This window comes from Triticum aestivum, chromosome 6B (assembly GCF_018294505.1).
Source record: "Triticum aestivum cultivar Chinese Spring chromosome 6B, IWGSC CS RefSeq v2.1, whole genome shotgun sequence".
NCBI lineage: Eukaryota > Viridiplantae > Streptophyta > Magnoliopsida > Poales > Poaceae > Triticum > Triticum aestivum.
The window spans coordinates 93,516,876-93,539,548 of NC_057810.1; positions in this window are offsets into that span (position 1 = coordinate 93,516,876).

Below are 22,673 nucleotides of genomic sequence, written 5' to 3' on the forward strand. Positions count from 1 at the left end.
TGCCATGTTTAACTTGTTTTGCTCATATCTTCTAGGCCGTAGCTCCGAACTAAATGAACTTTATATGTAACTTGACTAGAATCTCGTGTAGATCATCCTTGTGCATCTTAACTTGCTTTTTAACAACTTGAACATAAGGTTTATTCAGATCTGGACCAATTTCGAATATGCATATGAGGACTTACCGGAATTGTTATATGTTGTTCCCGACCTCATTTTAACTTGCCTTGATGTGTTGCTCTTGTTTGCATCATCCCTTGCCATGAGTAGCTTCATGTAGCCGTGTCATGCATCATGCTTGTTGTGCATCATGATTTGTTCATGTGTGGTGTGTTTACCTTGTTGTGTGCTTCTTTTCGATAGTTCCTGTTTCGATCGTGAGGATTCGTTCGTCTACGCTTGGTTCGGCTTCATCCGTTCGTCTTCTTCATGGACTCGTTCTTCTTTCTTGCGGGATTTCAGGAAAGATGACCGCTACCCTGGATCTGACTACTATCATTGCTATGCTAGTTGCTTCGTTCTATCGCTATGCTACGTTACCTATCTTTTGCTCATTAAGCCATCCCAAATTGCCATGAACCTCTAACATTTGACACCCTTCCTATGCAAACCGTTGTTTGGCTATGTTACCGCTTTTGCTCAGCCCCTCTTATAGCGTTGCTAGTTGCAGGTGAAGTTGAAGATTTCTCCATGGTGGACAGGATTTTGGTTGGGATATCACAATATCTCTTATATTATTAATGCATCTATATACTTGGTAAAGGGTGGAAGACTTGGCCTTTTGCCTGGTGTTTTGTTCCACTCTTGCCGCCCTAGTTTCCGTCGTACCGGTGTTATGTTTCCGGATTTTGCGTTCCTTACGCGGTCGGGTGATTTATGGGACCCCCTTGACAGTTCGCTTTGAATAAAACTCCTCCAGCAAGGCCCAACCTTGGTTTTACCATTTGCCTCATCTTGCCCTTTTTTCCCTTGAGAGTCGCGCTCTCGAGGGTCATCTTTATTTTATCCCCCCCCCCCGGGCCAGTGCTCGTCGTGAGTGTTAGTCCAACCTGTCAACTGCCGGTGGCCACCAGGGGCAACTCTGGGCTTGCCTACCGGAAGTTTGGACAATCCGGTGTGCCCTGAGAACGAGATATGTGCAGCCCCTATCAGGATTTGTCGGCACATCCGGGCGGCTTTGCTGGTCTTGTTTTACCATTGTCGAAATGTCTTGTAAACTGGGATTTCGAGTCTGATCGGGTCTTCTTGGGAGAAGGTCTATTCCTTCGTTGATCGCGAGAGCTTGTCATGGGCTAAGTTGGGACACCCCTGCAGGGTATAATCTTTCGAAAGCCGTGCCTGCGGTTATAGGCAGATGGAAATTTGTTAATGTCCGGTTGTAGATAACTTGACACCAGATCCGAATTAAAACGCATCAACCGCGTGTGTAGCCGTGATGGTCTCTTTTCGGCGGAGTCCGGGAAGTGAGCACGGTTTCTGGGTTATGTTTGACGTAAGTAGGAGTTCAGGATCACTTCTTGATCATTGCTAGCTTCACGACCGTTCCATTTGCTCTCTTCTCGCTCTTACTTGCGTATGTTAGCCACCATATATGCTTACTCGCTGCTGCAGTCTCACCACTTTACCCCTTCCTTTCCCTTTAAGCTTTGCTAGTCTTGATACCCATGGTAATGGGATTGCTGAGTCCTCGTGGCTCATAGATTACTACAACAACAGTTGCAGGTACAGGTTGTGCGATGATCATGACGCGAGAGCGATGCTTGCTTGCGTTGAGTTCTTCTTCTGCTTCTTCTTCGATTAGGGGATAGGTTCCAGTTCGGCAGCCTGGGCTAGCAGGGTGGATGTCGTTTGAGTTTCAATTTGTGTTCCATCCGTAGTCGGATGATGCTCTAATGTATTGTGATGTTGTATCCGTGTGGCATTGTATGCCTCTTGTATGTATCCCCATATATTATGTAATGTTGATGTAATGATATCCACCTTGCAAAAGTGTTTCGATATGCGGGTCTATCCTTGGTGGGACCTTCGAGTTCCTTTTGGATAGGGTCGCATATTGGGCGTGACAAGTTGGTATAAGAGCTATCTTAGAGAGCTTTGGATATGCAAACCGATGATACGACATGCGGCTGCTCACACACCCCCGAGACAAAATTGATCTGCCGGTCGAAGGAGTAGCAAAAATTCAAGGTTTTTTTTGAGAAGGATCAAAATTCAAGTGGACGGTGTCGTATCTGGTGACAGAAAGCTCAGACAGATTTTTTTTTTTTGAGGATCTAAAGCCCAGACAGATACGTGAGTGGGCTCGTTTGATGGGTTCAAAGCAGGGCATGTTTCTATTACATGGGCTTTAGCCCGTTCCCGCGCTTACCACAGAACCGACCCACGAAGAACCCCCAATCGTTGCTAAAAAACGAAGAACCCCCAATCCTGCGAAAACTCGGGCGATGGCCACTGAAATGCTGGCGGCGGAGCCGCCGCCGGTGAAACGGCCGTCGATCCTCGCCTCCTCCTCCACCACCACCGTCTCCTCCCTCGGCAAAGACGACCTTCTCGAGATCTTCCTCCACCTCCGCGACCTCCCGTCCCTCGTTGGCGCCGCGCTCACCTGCCGCTCCTGCCTTCGCGTCGCCCGCTCCTCCCCGTCCTTCCGCCGTCTCTCCACCCGGCGCCACTCCTCGGGCTGTTTCTCGACCCGGACGGCACCGGGATGCCGACGTTCATCCCCGCGTGCCGCTCCAACCCCGCCGTCGCCGCCGCCATCTGTCGCGGCGACTTCTTCCTTACCCCCCCCTCCCGCACAAGGACGGCTCTTCCCCGGGGTGGCAGGTCGCCGACTGCCGCGAAGGGCGCGTCCTCCTCTGGAGCCTGCTCGACTGGATGCAGGTTGCCGTCCTGAACCCTCTGACCTCCGCCGTGGACTTCCTCCCGATGCCGCTTGACGACATGTTTGCGGGGAGCGGTGACGAGTACAGCTTCCTCGGTTTCCACCTGCTGTGCTCAGGGGAGAACCCCTCCTCCTCCTCCTTCGGTGTCGTCTGTGATGTACACTGAACCTCGATGGCGAGATCCGATCTGTTGTTGCGGCCCGACCTTTCACGACACACCACCACCAGCAGCAGTAACCTCTCGCCCGCGCACGCGATGTACACGAAATAGAGGGTTTGAACCTTGCGGCTCAGCACGAGAAAACCAATCTTGCTGACGGTACTCATGCGTAAAACAATTTCCTCACAGAGAAATCGCAACACAGAGGTTTTCTATAGCTTCCTTCAAAACTTAGGGATTTTTAGACAGCTTCCCCCAAAACTCGATATGGATATTACCCTAAAAACACATCATGTTTATTATCAAAATATAACCTCCCTTTTACAAAAGACTTGATTGACTTTATATAATAGTCACACGTCCTAACTAGTTTGGAAAGCAAGCACATGGTACGTAATTAAAAAGAAGATAACACCTAGGACTTAGCTAAACCGACTTGATCTAGTATTTAGGAAAACAAAAACAACTAGTAGTATTTTCTTTTGTGCACGCATAGCTGGCTTCAGTTTTGGTGCTGGTGGACCCCATCCAATTTCCTTCAAGCATAGTAGACTCCAAATATCCCACGCCCTTGTACTTGCATGATATTCCTTGCGTGGCCTTAATAAAAATAGAAACTTAAACTGCACCTTCTGCTCTTTAAACCAAAACAGACTCCGCATATCAAGTTGCCTCTGGTAATAAACAGTCGTGGCAAGGAAATGCAGAAGACCAGCCTCCTTGACGCCTCCTCCTAAACATGGTTTACCATAAGGATTAAAATATCCTTTTGTTTAGTTTCCTGTTGATGCATGCACGTCCAAACCAGAAGAAGCTAATATCTCAAACTGAACATGTCTCTCTTCTTTGCCTATGCACATCATGTGCAACACATCAGCATGCATGCACTTAGTATTTTCTAGTGGCTTCTCATCATTGTAACTTAGCTGCTCCGACGTATATACAATGTATTTTTGCACATCATTGGCTTTAGGCGAAACAACAATGGACTCGGCATTTAAATTATAGCCGGTCGTATCAGTCTGCGTCTGCGGCGATGTGTCCAGGGTTCGTGCCGCTGCCTTCTCGTCGGAGGCCTGAGAATGGGTCGTCCACCCATGGGTCGACATCAGTGCAGACAGGAGGCTAAGGTTCGGGAGTGGCATGCTGGTGGGTTGTTCCGTTTACTGGCCTTACAACTGGCTAGTAAAGGCATGTACAATGGTTGATAAGATAGTCTTATCTTAAGTCTTGCATCTGATTTAGAAATGACAAAAAAAATTGTCTACAATGGGTCATCTCTTAGCCTTATCTTCAATAACTAGCAATTCCTAAAAATGTGGTGAGACATATTGTGCTAAAAGATCACCTCTTGTCTTCTCTTAAATAAGAGAAAACAAGCATTTTTTTATGAGTTCTCTCTCCTCCACCTCATCATCAATCCTACGTGGCACTCCTAAGATAGCACCATTGTACATGCCCTAAGCAACAACGCCGGCCAAGGCGAAGGATTCGTGGTTAAGCTCGACACGGTGACCATGGATTTCTCCTTTGTGGATCTACCTTTGAAGGTGCAGGGGTACAATTTCAAGATTGGGGACACCGAGGACGGCGAGCTTTGCCTTGTGTATGCGCTGGACTCTCTCTTCCATGTTTGGGTCCGTCGAGCGGGCGACAACGAGAGATGGGTGCCGCACAAGACACTCTCTCCGGTTGAAGATATTGGTTGGATTACTGAGACATGGCGGGGCATGTATACCAGCCTGCAAGTTTTGGAGGTCAGGGCAGGGCGTGTGTACATGGCCACAAAATACGGTTTCCCCCGTGACCGATCCTGCAGCTGGTTCTTCTCCATTTCCCACGAGGCTCGTGACTCATAATTACTAGCAGCTACTACCTCTGTCCAGGTTTATTAGGCCCTCTTCATATTTTAGATGAAATTCAGAAGAGGTTTCCAGTGATATAATCTTGATGACATATAGTAATATTTTATTAGTTACATCCACGATCAAACATTAGCTCAAAACAAGGAGCATAATAAAACCGGACAGAGGGAGTATTAGTCTGCTAATAGCAGCGACTAATTTGATGGTCACCGTTCTAGTACTAGGCGTGCATATGGTTGTGTACTACGGGGCTGTTTGGTTACCACCCTGAACTCAATTGCCTGGCCGGAGCCCTTGCCTGTAGCATGCCTGAGATCTGTTTGGTTGGTGCGCTGAGAAAGTAGCCTCAAGATTCTTGCGTGTGCAAAGTTGCCTGACTCAGGTCTACGAAATTGGACGCTGAGCATGGCTGCGTCTCCTCTCTCGTTGCTGCTTGGTACCATACTAGTATAAAATACTTCCTCTGTTCCAAAATAAAATAAGTGTCTTAATTTTGTACTAGCTTTAGTACAAATTTATATTAAGTTGAAGACACTTGTACAAAGTTAACATTTACTAGTAGAACGCCCGTGCGTTGCCACGGGCGCTTCAATTTTTCCTTTTCAATTGCACATATATGAATACAATGCACATCTCTGTGTCTACCACCCTCCATCTCTCTCTCTCCCATTCTCTCTCCTACCTTCTCTGAGTCTCACCCTGTCTCTCTTTTCTCTCACAAACTAAACCCTTTCCCTCGACTCAAAACTTAATTTTTGGCTCCACTCAATTTTGCTCAGTGTTAACGTTCGGCAGCTACAGTAAACATCCTAGAAGGTTAAACATTAAATTGAAATTTTAACCTTTATACAGGCTAAGATAACTTTTAGAACTTCTGGATCACACGAATTAATGATTATAATCTGTACAACAAACAAAAATGACTTGACATTGTAAACTTTTTAATCCATGGCTAGACTTACATGAGCGCCATGCACTAGCAGAAAAGAGGGCTTTGGTCCATCCCGGGTTAGCCCATTAATCCCGGTTCAGTCTAGAACCGGGACTAATGGAGGCATTAGTCCCGGTTCGTACGCTCAGGGGCCACGTGGGCCATTTGTCCCGGTTCGTCTGGACCTTTTAGTCCCGGTTGGTGCCACGAACCGGGACTAAAGGGTGCGATGCCCAACCCTTTAGTCCCGGTTCGTGCCACCAACCGGTACTAATGGGGTTTGAGGCATTAGTACCGGTTCATGGCAAGAACCGGTACTAATGGTCCCATTTTCAAACTCTATCCCCCAGGATCGCCTTTTCAGTTTTAAAAAAAATAAAAGAAAATGATGAAAATGTCAAAAAAATAAAAGAAAATAAGTTTCCATGTGATATGTGGTCTAGTTGTTGGGAAAATTTGCAAATATGAATTTCGACTTTATTTGCAAAATCTCTCAAGAATTTGTAAAAATGGGCATAACTTTTGCATACTAACTCAGATGAAAAAGTTTTTTATATAAAAAATCATCTACTCAAAAAGTAACATCCAAATTTAACTGGGGGAACCCCGTTAAACATTTTCAAAATCCTCAAAAACCTAACAGGAAAAAAGTTACGGGCCTTTTTAGATCTAGAGTGGAAAAAATCGAAAAAAATTCAAACTGTGGTCAAACAATGGTCAAACTAATTATTCTACAATATTAGTGTTACTAAATAATTATTTCAGTTATTTTGAATTTTGGTCAAATCTGGTCAAACTGTGGTGAAACAATGGTCAAACTGTGGTCACAATGGTCAAACTAATTATTCAAGAAATATTAGTATTACTAAATAATTATTATTTTTTAAAACAATAGTTTCAAACTCAAACAGTGAAATGTGTCACTTCATGCTCAAGCAAAATTCCTGAAGGTTAATAGGATTGACATCTTACTATTGTCAGGAAAACAACAAGTGCAAACTTGGAGACGAGGGAGAATAGAACCCGGAAGTTAAGCGTGCTCAGGCTGGGGGAGTGGGAGGATGGGTGACCATTTGGGAAGTTAGATGATTTGGAATGATGAGGGGTGATTAGAGATTAGAGGATAAATTGAGCAGTGATGAGGGGTGGTGATTAGAGATTAGAGGTTAAAATAATTTAGAAATTGGAAAATCAAAAAATCAAAAAAATCGAAAAAAAATAAAAAAAATCATAAAATTTCCTTTAGTTCCGGTTGGTGTTACCAACCGGGACTAAAGGTGGAGCTCCACGTGGCCACGGCGTTTAGTCCCGGTTCGTTTAAGAACCGGGACTAAAGGGGAGAGGCATTAGTAATGACCCTTTAGTCCCCGTTCAAAAACCGAGACTAAAGGGCCTTACCAACCGGGACAAAAGCCCCTTTATCTACTAGTGATGGCGTTAGTTCTGATACTCATTCTTGCCTATATTATACTTTTGTTATTTCTAGAGAAGATATCCGCAACTAATAAGTAAAGATTTTAAGAAAAATTATCAAAATCACCGCATCATGGAAATGACATACACAGATGGACCGTGGGAAAAATAGTACTAAAAGACATGTACGCAAGAATTTCTTAGAGGTTGATCATTGCATCGTGACAAGAGCTAACCTTACCTAGACCGGCAAGATTCAAAGCAACAAGCCATAGATATTTGGTTCATGCCAGACACTTCCCATGTTGGTGCCGCCACCTAGCGTCCAAGCTTGCTTTCTTCACCTTTACTTTGTTCATGCCACCCCTCATCCGGCCATCCGGCCACTTCTCTGTTTCCTGTCAAGCAACCATGGACGGTGTGTTGAAAAGACATCATAGAACATGTAAGCATCGCATCACTGGCATAGACCCTACAATTCAAGAGTCCAAAAATAAAATAGATGTTGTAAGACTACTTTCAAGATAAAAACTCTTAAATTCATCATAAAAAGGATTGATTGACTGGTTTTAATACTGCATGTGCAACCATGTGTGCATATGCTTAAAGCACATGAGAGAAAATATCTCTTTGGACAAAAAACTTATATAGAACATTCCATGGTAGATGCCTGATAAAAAGGAACAAACAAATCAATGAACTCCGATCTGATGAGAAGAAATAAACAAAAAACCATTTCTAAAATGTAAAAGAAACTAACACTCTCGGTAAAAGAAACTAAAAGTTGCTGACAAGCATTACATGTATATAGAACAAAGATTTATTCATTCTAAATTTTACATAAATTTGGCTCTTGTAGGAGGATGCTTTTTAGAACTTATTACTGGCCAACTAAATAACAATGCATTAAATAGCACACCGCATATATCCGGATAGATAAATACACATGTGTTGGCGCGAAATAACAAAAAAATAGCTTAGCAATTTTGCACTGATCAAACAAATTTGGCATAATTCGAATATGTGTTGAATATGATGTCATGCATATTTTAATATTTAACATTTTGATGCTAAGACAAACAAATCTTTCATTTCTTATACACTATCTGATTACAGATAACAACTACTCCTCTGCAAAGATGGAATGTGAAAAATAATGTGTGCCCTCTAACATGTAAGAAATAGCGACACTAAAATCACAATTTGAAGTTGCAAAGACACTTCAGAACAATGACTTGCGTGAAAACCACACACACACATTTACTCTTGACGATCAGGATATGGTAGCACATATCTTTCTCGTCTCCATACACTTCAGAAACTCTGGTCTCGAGGAAAAGTAATTATGCCAATAGCATTCTATGTTTTTTGTACAAATTAGGCAATGGACATAAAGTGAATTTCCACCAAAGAAGGGAAGCACAATGCAATTAATGCCAATAATAAGCAATATATGCTCCCTCTACAACTTAGACAGACTGGAACATATTTTCTACCAAAGACGGGAGGCCTAATCTCATACTCACTATGCAACGCTAAAGGTCATTAGTGTTCACCACAAGAGTTAATAACATTCCATCATGCTAAAGATCATTTAGTTTATAACTGGCAACAGCGATGACAACACCAGTAGCCTTCCCTGTGAACGCCTCAAAGACGTAACATTTTGTGAAGTGACTCAAGTATCTCGTTAATCAGGCAAACAACAATATTCCTTGCAAGAATTAAATATCAAGTTGCAAAATTTGTATTACCACGTTTGAATACTCAAGGCATATTATGTTACTGACATGGCTAGATAATTACCTAGTTTTCTCAACCTTAGCACAAAAATCAATGTAAGTTGTTTTTGAAACAATATGTACTAAATCATTAAACCAAGAATATATATTTCATTTTGCAAAAAAATAGATTTCAACTACATTTATCAATAAGTGACCCATGGCTTAACCAAGCTTTGTGGAAGTGTTGGAACCTGCATCGCAAACATGTGCAAGGCAACAAAATAGAACAGATGCAAAGGTGCAGCGACGATAACTATCAGGCATCAAGTTCATGTCTTGCCCCGTGTTCGGCCAAAGTCAATGCATTCCTAAGATTTTTCAGCCAACTTGCATATGACGCCTTATAATTTTCTAGTCTATATCCCATATATAATCAACTTTACTCTATCTCATATGTACCTTCTAACATGTAAGAAATTGTATAGAAAATCACAACCTGAATAAGGAAGTCATCCGGTACCAATAAATTGATAGAAACATGTGCATTTTAGTATTTTTAATTTCAAGAAAAGTTATCTAAAAATAATGTACATCTCATGTATAGCAGGCACTACTTCACTGCAAGTCTGCAATATGCTAGAAATACACATACTGCGCAATTGGTATTCAATATGAAGAAAACAGGAAATCTTAAAATTGCTTTGTACACATACTGATTATGATCAACATCAGCTATATAGCTCATTGTAGAATGCAGTCTTGTTAAATTTGGAAGTAAGTCATGTGTTTGCATTTAAGAGCATAATCTTAAGGGCTTGAATTAAAAAAATGGGGGGCAAAGACAGATTAATTGCCTCTGATCCATAACATATACATAGCAGCTGCCAGCCAACTCTTGTTGATCCTATCTAATACATGGACCTATTCGGCATTGAATAAGCCTACTGAATTAGCCGACCTCTCAAGACAAGCTGGCATTACAAGCATGGTCACACTGTAATAGTAAAACCACCTTAAAGCATTTCAGCAAAAGATGCAATGGTTTCAGAATAAACTGTGTTTGGCCTAAAATGGGAGCACCTCTAGTCCTCTAGGCCAAGATTGTGTAACACAATCTTGTACCACTAAAATGCAGAACATGAAAATAGCTACAAACTAAACTTGAGCATGCTGCACTTACCAAAAGCTAGTTGTCCACAGAGTCAAAATTGAATGGATGAAGCCTTATCATCGGGGTTGGGGAGTCGCCTTATCATCACGATGGGGGGATCGCCGCACAAGCAGCAAGCACGACCCCCATGCCACAGCCTCGACGATCATGGTTGGTGATGCAGCGGTCGCGACCAGCGCCACAAGCCCACAACTGACTATTGGCATGGCTCTCTTTCTCTTGCAGTGGGAGCAGTTTCTCGTGCTCCCCGTCACCTCTCCCAGCTTCATATGCCTCCTCCTCTTCCGCTGATATATTATATTGTATGTCACTGTTTTATATTTCTGAAAAAAACTGGAATTGAACTTTAGTTTTCGCTTCCCAATTGCATAAGTAAATGTACTGGCAAAACCAACAGAATAATAAGGGAGTAAACCATTTGTAGAATAAACTCCATATTTAACAATATGGGAGATAGCCTTCATGTATGCATGTCATTATTCTCTTGCTCGTCTAAATGGTGAGAGAAGCGCCAAATATGATGTCTAGGAAATGCGAGCTAGCTACAGGATACAAAATCCAAAATCAAAACAAATCTACTACACAAGTACTCCCTCCGTAAACTAATATAATAGCGTTTAGAATACTAAAATAGTAATCTAAATGCTCTTATATTAGTTTACAGAGGGAGTATCTATCAGCTGATTATGTTGAACTTGGAAGTCAAAGATGCAATGCAAAAGTGACAAGAAGCTATTCAGATTGTATTAAAGAGGCATTGCATTTCAAAAAAGGTTCCTAGTAATCAAAACCAAGATAGAAAGGGAAAACTCATTTGTAGAATCGTGCTGACCAAGTGCAAGTGCAGTCCAAAATGGAATATACAGGTGACAACAATCAATCTTAAATAGCGGTGTAAATCTAAAATCAAGCAAAGAATTGTAATGTCTCAACTGGTCTGTTGTCCCAATCATTAGATGCAATCTAACCTTTATTTTCATTAGGTTTGCTTTGCTCATATGTCCCCCTTCGCTCATTGAGATGCCAACCATTGTGATTTTGGGTACAAGAGGGTTTTCTTGCAAATCATTGTTCATGATTGAATCAAATCTGTGTATCGAACCAAGAGGACTAAAACATAGGTGGATAAACACTCCAAATAAATCCTAACCAAACAATAGCAAGATACATTATGATTATAAAACAATTTTTTCTCTAAAAAAATTAACCATGTTTGGTCCAGTATCAAGTAGAACGCCCGTGCGTTGCCACGGACCAACAAATGGTTTATCACGAGCCCCTCAACTTCAGCTCTTTGATCATTGTGTTACTTCACAATGTTGTCACCCCACTCTAAATTTGTTTGGTGTTCCCTTCAATTCTATAAAATTGTTGAGTCCCATCACCCGTAACAATTGGATCAACAAGTTGCTTGTTGGCTTCAGCTCCACTCATATGAACCCTCCTACGCCACGATTAAAATCACCCATACAAAGGAAAATAGCTAGAGTCGTACGTATCATATGCCCATAATGATTAAGTTGTAGCACTTGTGTGGTTGAATTAGCTATTATAAAAATAATCTGTCTCCACTTTTGTCCACTACAAATCGCATGGAACAAGTTATTCTCACACTAATTGATGACTCAACCTATATGTATTCAGTTATGCAAATGATTGCATGCATCGTCGTCCCTCTAGATGGCTAGAGTGTAACATGTTGGGGAACGTTGCAGAAAACAAAAATTTTCCTACGGTTTCACCAAGATCAATCTATGAGTTCATCTAGCAACGAGAGAGAGGAGTGCATCTACATACCCTTGTAGATCGAGCGGAAGCGTTCAAGAGAACAGGGTTGAGGGAGTCGTACTCGTCGTGATCCAAATCACCGGAGATCCTAGCGCTGAACTGACGGCACCTTCGCGTTTAACACACGTACGGTCAGCGTGACGTCTCCTCCTTCTTGATCCAGCAAGGGGGAAGGAGAGGTTGATGAAGATCCAGCAGCACGATGGCGTGGTGGTGGATGCAGCAGGGATCCCGGCAGGGCTTCGCCAAGCGTCTGCGGGAGGGAGAGGTGTAGCAAGGGGGAAGGGAGGCGCCAAGTGCAAGGGGTGCGGCTGCCCTCCTTCCCCCCCTCTTTATATAGGGACCCTTGGGGGGGCGCCGGCCCTAGGAGATTGAATCTCCAAGGGGGCGGCGGCCAAGGGGGTGCCTTGCCCCCCAAGGCAAGTGGAGGCGCCCCCTCCCCTAGGGTTCCCAACCCTAGGCGTAGGGGGGCCAAGGGGGGGCGCACCAGCCCACCAGGGGCTGGTTCCCCACCCACTTCATCCCATGGGGCCCTCCGGGATGGGTGGCCCCACCCGGTGGACCCCCGGTACCCTTCCGGTGGTCCCGATACAATACCAGTGACCCCCGAAACTTTCCTGATGGCCGAAACTCGACTTCCCATATATAATTCTTTACCTCTGGATCATTTCGGAACTCCTCGTGATGTCCGGGATCTCATCCGGGACTCCAAAAAACTTTCGGTTTGCTGCATACTCATATCTCTACAACCCTAGCGTCACCGAACCTTAAGTGTGTAGACCCTACGGGTTCGAGAGACACGTAGACATGACCGAAACGGCTCTCCGGTCAATAACCAACAGCGGGATCTGGATACCCATGTTGGATCCCACATGCTCGTCGATGATCTCATACGATGAACCACGATGTCGAGGATTCAAGCAACCCCGTATACAATTCCCTTTGTCAATTGGTATGTTACTTGCCCGAGATTCGATCGTCGGTATCCTAGTACCTCATTCAATCTCGTTACCGGCAAGTCACTTTACTCGTACCGTAATGCATGATCCCGTGACCAGACACTTGGTCACTTTGAGCTCATTATGATGATGCATTAATGAGTGGGCCCAGAGATACCTCTCCGTCATACGGAGTGACAAATCCCAGTCTCGATCCGTGTCAACCCAACAGACACTTTCGGAGATACCCGTAGTATACCTTTATAGTCACCCAGTTATGTTGTGACGTTTGGTACACCCAAAGCACTCCTACGGTGTCCGGGAGTTACGCGATCTCATGGTCTAAGGAAAAGATACTTGACATTGGAAAAGCTCTACCAAACGAACTACACGATCTTGTGCTATGCTTAGGATTGGGTCTTGTCCATCACATCAGTCTCCTAATGATGTGATCCCGTTATCAATGACATCCAATGTCCATAGTCAGGAAACCATGACTATCTGTTGATTAACGGGCTAGTCAACTAGAGGCTCACTAGGGACATATTATGGTCTATGTATTCACATGTGTATTATGATTTCCGGATAATACAATTATAGCATGAATAAAAGACAATTATCATGAACAAGGAAATATAATAATAATCCTTTTATCATTGCCTCTAGGGAATATTTCCAACAGTCTCCCACTTGCACTAGAGTCAATAATCTAGTTACATTGTGATGAATCGAACACCCATAGAGTTCTGGTGTTGATCATGTTTTGCTCGCGGAAGAGGTTTAGTCAACGGATCTGCGACATTCAGATCCGTATGTACTTTGCAAATATCTATGTCTCCATCTTGAACATTTTCACGGATGGAGTTGAAACGACGCTTGATGTGCCTGGTCTTCTTGTGAAACCTGGGCTCCTTGGCAAGGGCAATAGCTCCAGTGTTGTCACAGAAGAGAGTGATCGGCCCCGACGCATTGGGTATGACTCCTAGGTCGGTGATGAACTCCTTCATCCATATTGCTTCATGCGCTGCCTCCGAGGCTGCCATGTACTCCGCTTCACATGTAGATCCCGCCACGACGCTCTGCTTGCAACTGCACCAGCTTACTGCTCCACCATTCAACATATACACGTATCCGGTTTGTGACTTAGAGTCATCCAGATCTGTGTCGAAGCTAGCGTCGACGTAACCCTTTACGACGAGCTCTTCGTCACCTCCATAGACGAGAAACATGTCCTTTGTCCTTTTCAGGTACTTCAGGATATTCTTGACCGTTGTCCAGTGTTCCTTGCCGGGATTACTTTGATACCTTCCTGCCAAACTTACGGCAAGGTTTACATCAGGTCTGGTACACAACATGGCATACATAATAGATCCTATGGCTGAGGCATAGGGGATGACACTCATCTCTTCTTTATCTTCTGTCGTGGTCGGGCATTGAGCCGAGCTCAATCTCACACCTTGCAATACAGGCAAGAACCCTTTCTTGGACTGATCCATATTGAACTTCTTCAATATCTTATCAAGGTATGTGCTTTGTGAAAGACCTATGAGGTGTCTCGATCTATCCCTATAGATCTTGATGCCTAATATGTAAGCAGCTTCTCCAAGATCCTTCATTGAAAAACACTTATTCAAGTAGGCCTTTATGTTGTCCAAAAGTTATATATCATTTCCCATCAGAAGTATGTAATCTACATATAATATGAGAAATGCTACAGAGCTCCCACTCACTTTCTTGTAAACGCAGGCTTCTCCATAAGTCTGCATAAACCCAAACGCTTTGATCATCTCATCAAAGAGAATGTTCCAACTCTGAGATGCTTGCACCAGCCATAATGGATCGCTGGAGCTTGCATACCTTGTTAGCATTCTTAGGGTCGACAAAACCTTCCGGCTGCATCATATACAATTCTTCCTTAAGATAGCCGTTAAGGAATGCCGTTTTGACGTCCATCTGCCATATCTCATAATCATAGTATGCGGCAATTGCTAACATGATTTGGACGGACTTCAGCTTCGCTACGGGAGAGAAAGTCTCATCGTAGTCAACTCCTTGAACTTGCCGATAACCCTTAGCGACAAGTCGAGCTTTATAGATGGTAACATTACCATCCGCGTCCATCTTCTTCTTAAAGATCCATTTGTTTTCTATCGCTCGCCGATCATCGGGCAAGTCTGTCAAAGTCCATACTTTGTTTTCATACATGGATTCTATCTCGGGTTGCATGGCTTCAAGCCATTTGTTGGAATCTGGGCCCGCCATTGCATCTTCATAGTTCGAAGGTTCACCATTTTCTAACAACATGATTTCCAGGACAGGGTTGCCATACCACTCTGGTGTGGAACGTGTCCTTGTGGACCTACGAAGTTCCGTAGCAACTTGATCCGAAGTACCTTTATCATCATCATTAATTTCCTCTCCAGTCGGTGTAGGCACCACAGGGACATTTTCCTGAGCTACACTACTTTCCGGTTCAAGAGGTAGTACTTCATCGAGTTCTACTTTCCTCCCACTTACTCCTTTCGAGAGAAACTCTTTTTCCAGAAAGGATCCGTTCTTGGCAACAAAGATCTTGCCTTCGGATCTAAGGTAAAAGGTATACCCAATGGTTTCCTTAGGGTATCCTATGAAGACACATTTTTCCGACTTGGGTTCGAGCTTTTCAGGTTGAAGTTTCTTGACATAAGCATCGCATCCCCAAACTTTTAGAAACGACAGCTTAGGTTTCTTCCCAAACCATAATTCATATGGTGTCGTCTCAACGGATTTAGACGGAGCCCTATTTAAAGTGAATGTAGTTGTCTCTAGAGCGTATCCCCAAAATGATAGCGGTAAATCGGTAAGAGACATCATAGATCGCACCATATCCAATAGAGTGCGATTACGATGTTCGGACACACCGTTACGCTGAGGTGTTCCAGGCGACGTGAGTTGTGAAAAGATTCCACATTTCCTTAAGTGTGTACCAAATTCGTGACTTAAATATTCTCCTCCATGATCTGATCGTAAGAACTTTATTTTTCGGTCACGTTGATTCTCTACTTCATTCTGAAATTCCTTGAACTTTTCAAAGGTCTCAGACTTGTGTTTCATCAAGTAGACATACCCATATCTACTCAAGTCATCAGTGAGAGTGAGAACATAACGATATCCTCCGCAAGCCTCAACGCTCATTGGACCACACACATCAGTATGTATAATTTCCAATAAGTTGGTTGCTTGCTCCATTGTTCCGGAGAACGGAGTCTTGGTCATTTTGCCCATGAGGCATGGTTCGCATGTGTCAAATGATTCATAATCGAGAGAGTCTAAAAGTCCATCTTCATGGAGCTTCTTCATGCGCTTGACACCAATGTGACCAAGGCGGCAGTGCCACAAGTATGTGGGACTATCGTTATCAACTTTACATCTTTTGGTATTCACACTATGAATATGTGTAACATTACGTTCGAGATTCATTAAGAATAAACCATTGACCATCGGGGCATGACCATAAAACATATCTCTCATATAAATAGAACAACCATTATTCTCGGATTTAAATGAGTAGCCATCTTGTATTAAACGAGATCCAGATACAATGTTCATGCTCAAACTTGGCACTAAATAACAATTATTGAGGTTTAAAACTAATCCCGTGGGTAAATGTAGAGGTAGCGTGCCGACGGCGATCACATCGACCTTGGAACCATTCCCGACGCGCATCGTCACCTCGTCCTTCGCCAGTCTCCGCTTATTCCGCAGCTCCTGCTTTGAGTTACAAATATGAGCAACGGCACCGGTATCAAATACCCAGGAGCTACTACGAGCACTGGTAAGGTACACATCAATTACATGTATATCACATATACCTTTAGTGTTGCCGGCCTTCTTGTCCGCTAAGTATTTGGGGCAGTTCTGCTTCCAGTGACCCTTCCCTTTGCAATAAAAGCACTCAGTCTCAGGCTTGGGTCCATTCTTTGACTTCTTCCCGGCAACTGGCTTACCGGGCGCGGCAACATCCTTGCCATCCTTCTTGAAGTTCTTATTACCCTTGCCTTTCTTGAACTTAGTGGTTTTATTGACCATCAACACTTGATGTTCCTTTTTGATTTCTACCTCTGCTGACTTCAGCATTGAAAATACTTCAGGAATAGTTTTCACCATCCCCTGCATATTATAGTTCATCACAAAGCTCTTGTAGCTCGGTGGGAGAGACTGAAGGATTCTGTCAATGACCGCCTCGTCCGGGAGGTTAATGTCCAGCTGGGACAGGCGGTTGTGCAACCCAGACATTTTGAGCATGTGCTCACTGACAGAACTATTTTCCTCCATCTTACAACTATAGAACTTGTCGGAGACTTCATATCTCTCGACCCGGGCGTGAGCTTGGAAAACCATTTTCAGCTCCTCGAACATCTCATATACTCCGTGTTGCTCAAAACACTTTTGGAGCCCCGGTTCTAAGCTGTAAAGCATGCCGCACTGAACGAGGGAGTAATCATCAGCACGTGACTGCCAAGCGTTCATAACGTCTTGGTTCTCTGGGATGGGTGCTTGACCTAGCGGTCCTTCTAGGACATATGCTTTCTTGGCAGCTATGAGGATGATCCTCAGGTTCCGGACCCAGTCCGTATAGTTGCTGCCATCATCTTTCAGCTTGGTTTTCTCTAGGAACGCGTTAAAGTTCATGTTGACATGAGCGTTGGTCATTTGATCTACAAGACATTTTTGCAAAGATTTTAGACTAAGTTCATGATAATTAAGTTCATCTAATCAAATTATTTAATGAACTCCCACTCAGATTAGACATCCCTTTAGTCATCTAAGTGTTACATGATCCGAGTCGACTAGGCCGTGTCCGATCATCACGTGAGACGGACTAGTCATCATCGGTGAACATCTCCATGTTGATCGTATCTTCCATACGACTCATGTTCGACCTTTCGGTCTCTTGTGTTCCGAGGCCATGTCTGTACATGCTAGGCTCGTCAAGTTAACCTAAGTGTTTTGCATGTGTAAATCTGTCTTACACCCGTTGTATGTGAACGTTAGAATCTATCACACCCGATCATCACGTGGTGCTTCGAAACAACGAACTGTCGCAATGGCGCATAGTTAGGGGGAACACTTTCTTGAAATTATTATGAAGGATCATCTTATTTACTACCGTCGTTCTAAGTAAACAAGATGCAAAAACATGATAAACATCACATGCAATCAAATAGTAGTGACATGATATGGCCAATATCATATAGCTCCTTTGATCTCCATCTTCGGGGCTCCATGATCATCTTCGTCACCGGCATGACACCATGATCTCCATCATTGTGTCTCCATGGGGTTGCTCGCCAACTATAACTTCTACTACTATGGCTAACGGTTTAGCAATAAAGTAAAGTAATTACATGGCGTTAAATCATTGACACGCAGGTCATACAATAATTAAGACAACTCCTATGGCTCCTGCCGGTTGTCATACTCATCGACATGCAAGTCGTGATTCCTATTACAAGAACATGATCTCATACATCACAATATATCATTCATCATTCATCACAACTTTTGGCCATATCACATCACAAAGCAATTGCTGCAAAAACAAGTTAGACGTCCTCTAATTGTTGTTGCATATTTTACGTGGCTGCAATTGGGTTCTAGCAAGAATGTTTTCTTACCTACAAAAAAGCCACAACGTGATTTGTCAACTTCTATTTACCCTTCACAAGGACCCTTTTCATCGAATCCGCTCCAACTAAAGTGGGAGAGACAGACACCCGCTAGCCACCTTATGCAACTAGTGCATGTCAGTCGGTGGAACCTGTCTCGCGTAAGCGTACGTGTAAGGTCGGTCCGGGCTGCTTCATCCCACAATACGCTGAAGCAAAATAAGACTAGTAGTGGCAAGAAAGTTCACAACATCTACGCCGACAACAGATTTGTGTTCTACTCGTGCAAAGAGAACTACGCATAGACCTAGCTCATGATGCCACTGTTGGGGAACGTTGCAGAAAACAAAACTTTTCCTACGGTTTCACCAAGATCAATCTATGAGTTCATCAAGAAATGAGAGAGAGGAGTGCATCTACATACCCTTGTAGATCGAGCAGAAGCGTTCAAGAGAACGGGGTTGAGGGAGTCGTACTCGTCGTGATCCAAATCACCAGAGATCCTAGCGCCGAACGGATGGCACCTCCGCGTTCAACACATGTACGGTCAGCGTGACGTCTCCTCCTTCTTGATCTAGCAAGGGGGAAGGAGAGGTTGATGAAGATCCAGCAGCACGACGATGTGGTGGTGGATGCAACAGGTATCCCGGCAGGGCTTCGCCAAGCGTCTGCGGGAGGGAGAGGTGTAGCAAGGGGGAAGGGAGGCGCCAAGTGCAAGGGGTGCGGCTGCCGTCCCTCCCCCCCTCTTTATATAGGGACCCTTGGGGGGCGCCGGCCCTAGGAGATTGATTCTCCAAGGGGGGGCGGCGGCCAAGGGGGGTGCCTTGCCTCCCAAGGCAAGTGGAGGCGCCCCTCCCCTAGGGTTCCCAACCCTAGGCACAGGGGGGGACCAAGGGAGGGGGGGTGCACCAGCCCACCAGGGGCTGGTTCCCCTCCCACTTCAGCCCATGGGGCCCTCCGGGATGGGTGGCCCCACCCCGTGGACCCCCGGGACCCTTTCGGTGGTCCCGGTACAATACCGGTGACCCCTGAAACTTTCTCGATGGCCGAAACTCGACTTCCCATATATAATTCTTTACCTCCGGACCATTCCGGAACTCCTCGTGACGTTCGGGATCTCATCCGGGACTCCGAACAACTTTCGGTTTACTGCATACTCATATCTCTACAACCCTAGCGTCACCGAACCTTAAGTGTGTAGACCCTACGGGTTCGGGAGACACGTAGACATGACCGAGACGGCTCTCCGGTCAATAACCAACAGAGATATCTGGATACCCATGTTGGCTCCCACATGCTCCTCGATGATCTCATCGGATGAACCACGATGTCGAGGATTCAAGCAACCCCGTATACAATTCCCTTTGTCAATCGGTATGTTACTTGCCTGAGATTTGATCATCGGTATCCCAATACCTCGTTCAATCTCGTTACCGGCAAGTCACTTTACTCGTACCGTAATGCATGATCCCTTGACCAGACACTTGGTTACTTTGAGCTCATTATGATGATGCATTACTGAGTGGGCCCAGAGATACCTCTCCGTCATACGGAGTGACAAATCCCAATCTCGATCCGTGTCAACCCAACAGACACTTTCGGAGATACCCGTAGTATACCTTTATAGTCACCCAGTTACGTTGTGACGTTTGGTACACCCAAAGCACTCCTATGGTGTCCGGGAGTTACACGATCTCATGGTCTATGGAAAAGATACTTGACATTGGAAAAGCTCTAGCAAATGAACTACATGATCTTGTGCTATGCTTAGGATTGGGTCTTGTCCATCACATCATTCTCCTAATGATGTGATCCCGTTATCAATGACATCCAATGTCCATAGTCAGGAAACCATGACTATCTGTTGATCAACGGGCTAGTCAACTAGAGGCTCACTACGGACATATTATGGTCTACGTATTCACACGTGTATTACGATTTCCGGATAATACAATTATAGCATTAATAAAAGACAATTATCATGAACAAGGAAATATAATAATAATCCTTTTATTATTGCCTCTAGGGCATATTTCCAACATAACACTCCATGACGGAGTATCTACCCTTTTCATCGACCATTGTGATTCCCAAGCAAGCTTAAGTTTTGGGATTGAATGGGAAATTCAAATTGAAGCACTTTCGAAGCGAAGCGAATGATATGATACAAGAGTTGGCTATATGTTTTTTATTATAAAAATCATCATAATCGTGTCAATGAACCCCCTCACTTTTTTCCATGTAATATCGTAAATGGTGTAATTACTATTGATATGAATAGAGACATAATGGCCTTCCCTAGAAAAAGCAAAACATTACGCACATCCCACTTCAATGCATACCACAACATAGGATGAAAATTGGTCGTAATTAACCTAGCAAAAAGGCAAAGGACAACTATATCATATCCAACCTAAAAATAGACATATATTTTGACGGCATAGTGAACTTCATCTCACCACTCAAGGAAGCACATGACATGATAAAGAAAGGCAAAAAAAAGGCATTGAAGTAAATGTATATGAACTGGGAGAAATGAGATGGTGAGAATAATCTCAGTTTACACACTATGAAAATGTAAATATCTCAAGAAAATTGGCATATCCAGTTGCTACTCAGCAAGCAGTATGAATAATATTCTTCCAATGTGCATCAATCAAGAAAACATGGGCTCTATTTTGAGTAACCCGCAAAACTTAATAAAACCACTTCACCTTGTTTGATCTTCAACCACATTTACAGTTTGATTTCGTCTGGTCTGACTCACAAAAACATGGACTAATAATTACGCATCACATTTAGAGCTTGATCCATACCTACATCTAGCTGGGTATTGTCTAACAGTTCATGATCTACCATTAGAGAGCATATGTGAAACTCTGAACCAACCACGACTTACCTCAAAGCTACCCACACTTTTCCCTTCTCCATACACATAATTGAGCAAGCGACACTACTTCTCATCAGTTTCACCTTAGCCTCCCGTTGTCGCTCACCTCCTCACCATTGCCGCCTGCGGCCCTAGGAAGTGGATGTGGTGACCTGTAGCAACCAATAACATAACTTTAGGCCTGCAAGATATTAAGGAGTCAGCCCTTGACCTACAAGGCTACAACACGTTCTATCCGAATGAAGCACCCACAACACTCCGCCCTTGGCCTCCCTGCCTCGCCCAGCTCCTCCTCCTCCTCGTCGTTGGTCGTCGTGGTAAGGAGGTTGCAACAAGAGAGGCCCTGTTCTTTGGAGGGACAAAGGCGGTGACCTGTGGCGGTGGCTGGGAGAGCTGGAGCATGAGGCGACGACGACCATTGAGGTGACACGCTTTGGAGGGTTGGAGGCGTCGTGTGGTGGAAGACGACCATGGCGTGTCGCGTGCATTATAGATAGCAAGAATCAATGCCATGCCGGTGTTCTTGATAGTATAATGCTACCAGTGCCCTAAAAAATGTGGACAAAAGGTAATAGTAAATATTTCTTTTTGTGAAAAATGGAAATAAACTAATGAAACAAACAATGCAGAAACACATTTGCAGTGATGTATAGTAGTTTTTACTTGCAGGAAATATCAAAAAAGAAGTAAACTTCAGTAAAATGGAAACCCACAAATGGAAATCTGGCAGTACTTCTACTAATTGACAAGCATCTTGTTTAGTTAACAGGGGCAGGTGTGATTTTGCTCACAGATAGAGCAAAGGTTTAAAAATCTTAAATAACTGCATGCTTTTTTAATCTAGAAAAATCAAGCAAAGCTCATGTGTGAGTATAAGCTATAAGGTTCAAAACTGTTAGCACACGTTTGTAAGATTTGTCAATTTGTTACAATGCTACCTATTTTTTTAACAGCCATATGCAGATATACACTACAATAAAAAAACAAAAGCATTCATTTCTTGAACCTGGCGTTAAACTAATGATGTATCTCACAGTACTCCACTTTTGCCTAGAAAAAGCAAAACATTACGCACATCCCACTTCAATGCATACCACTTCTAGTCTATATCCCATATATAATCAACTTTACTCTATCTCATATGTAACCTAAATAAGGAAGTCATCGAGTACCAATAAATTGATAGAAACATGTGCATTTTAGTATTTTTAATTTCAAGAAAAGTTATCAAAAAATAATGTACATCTCATGTATAGCAGG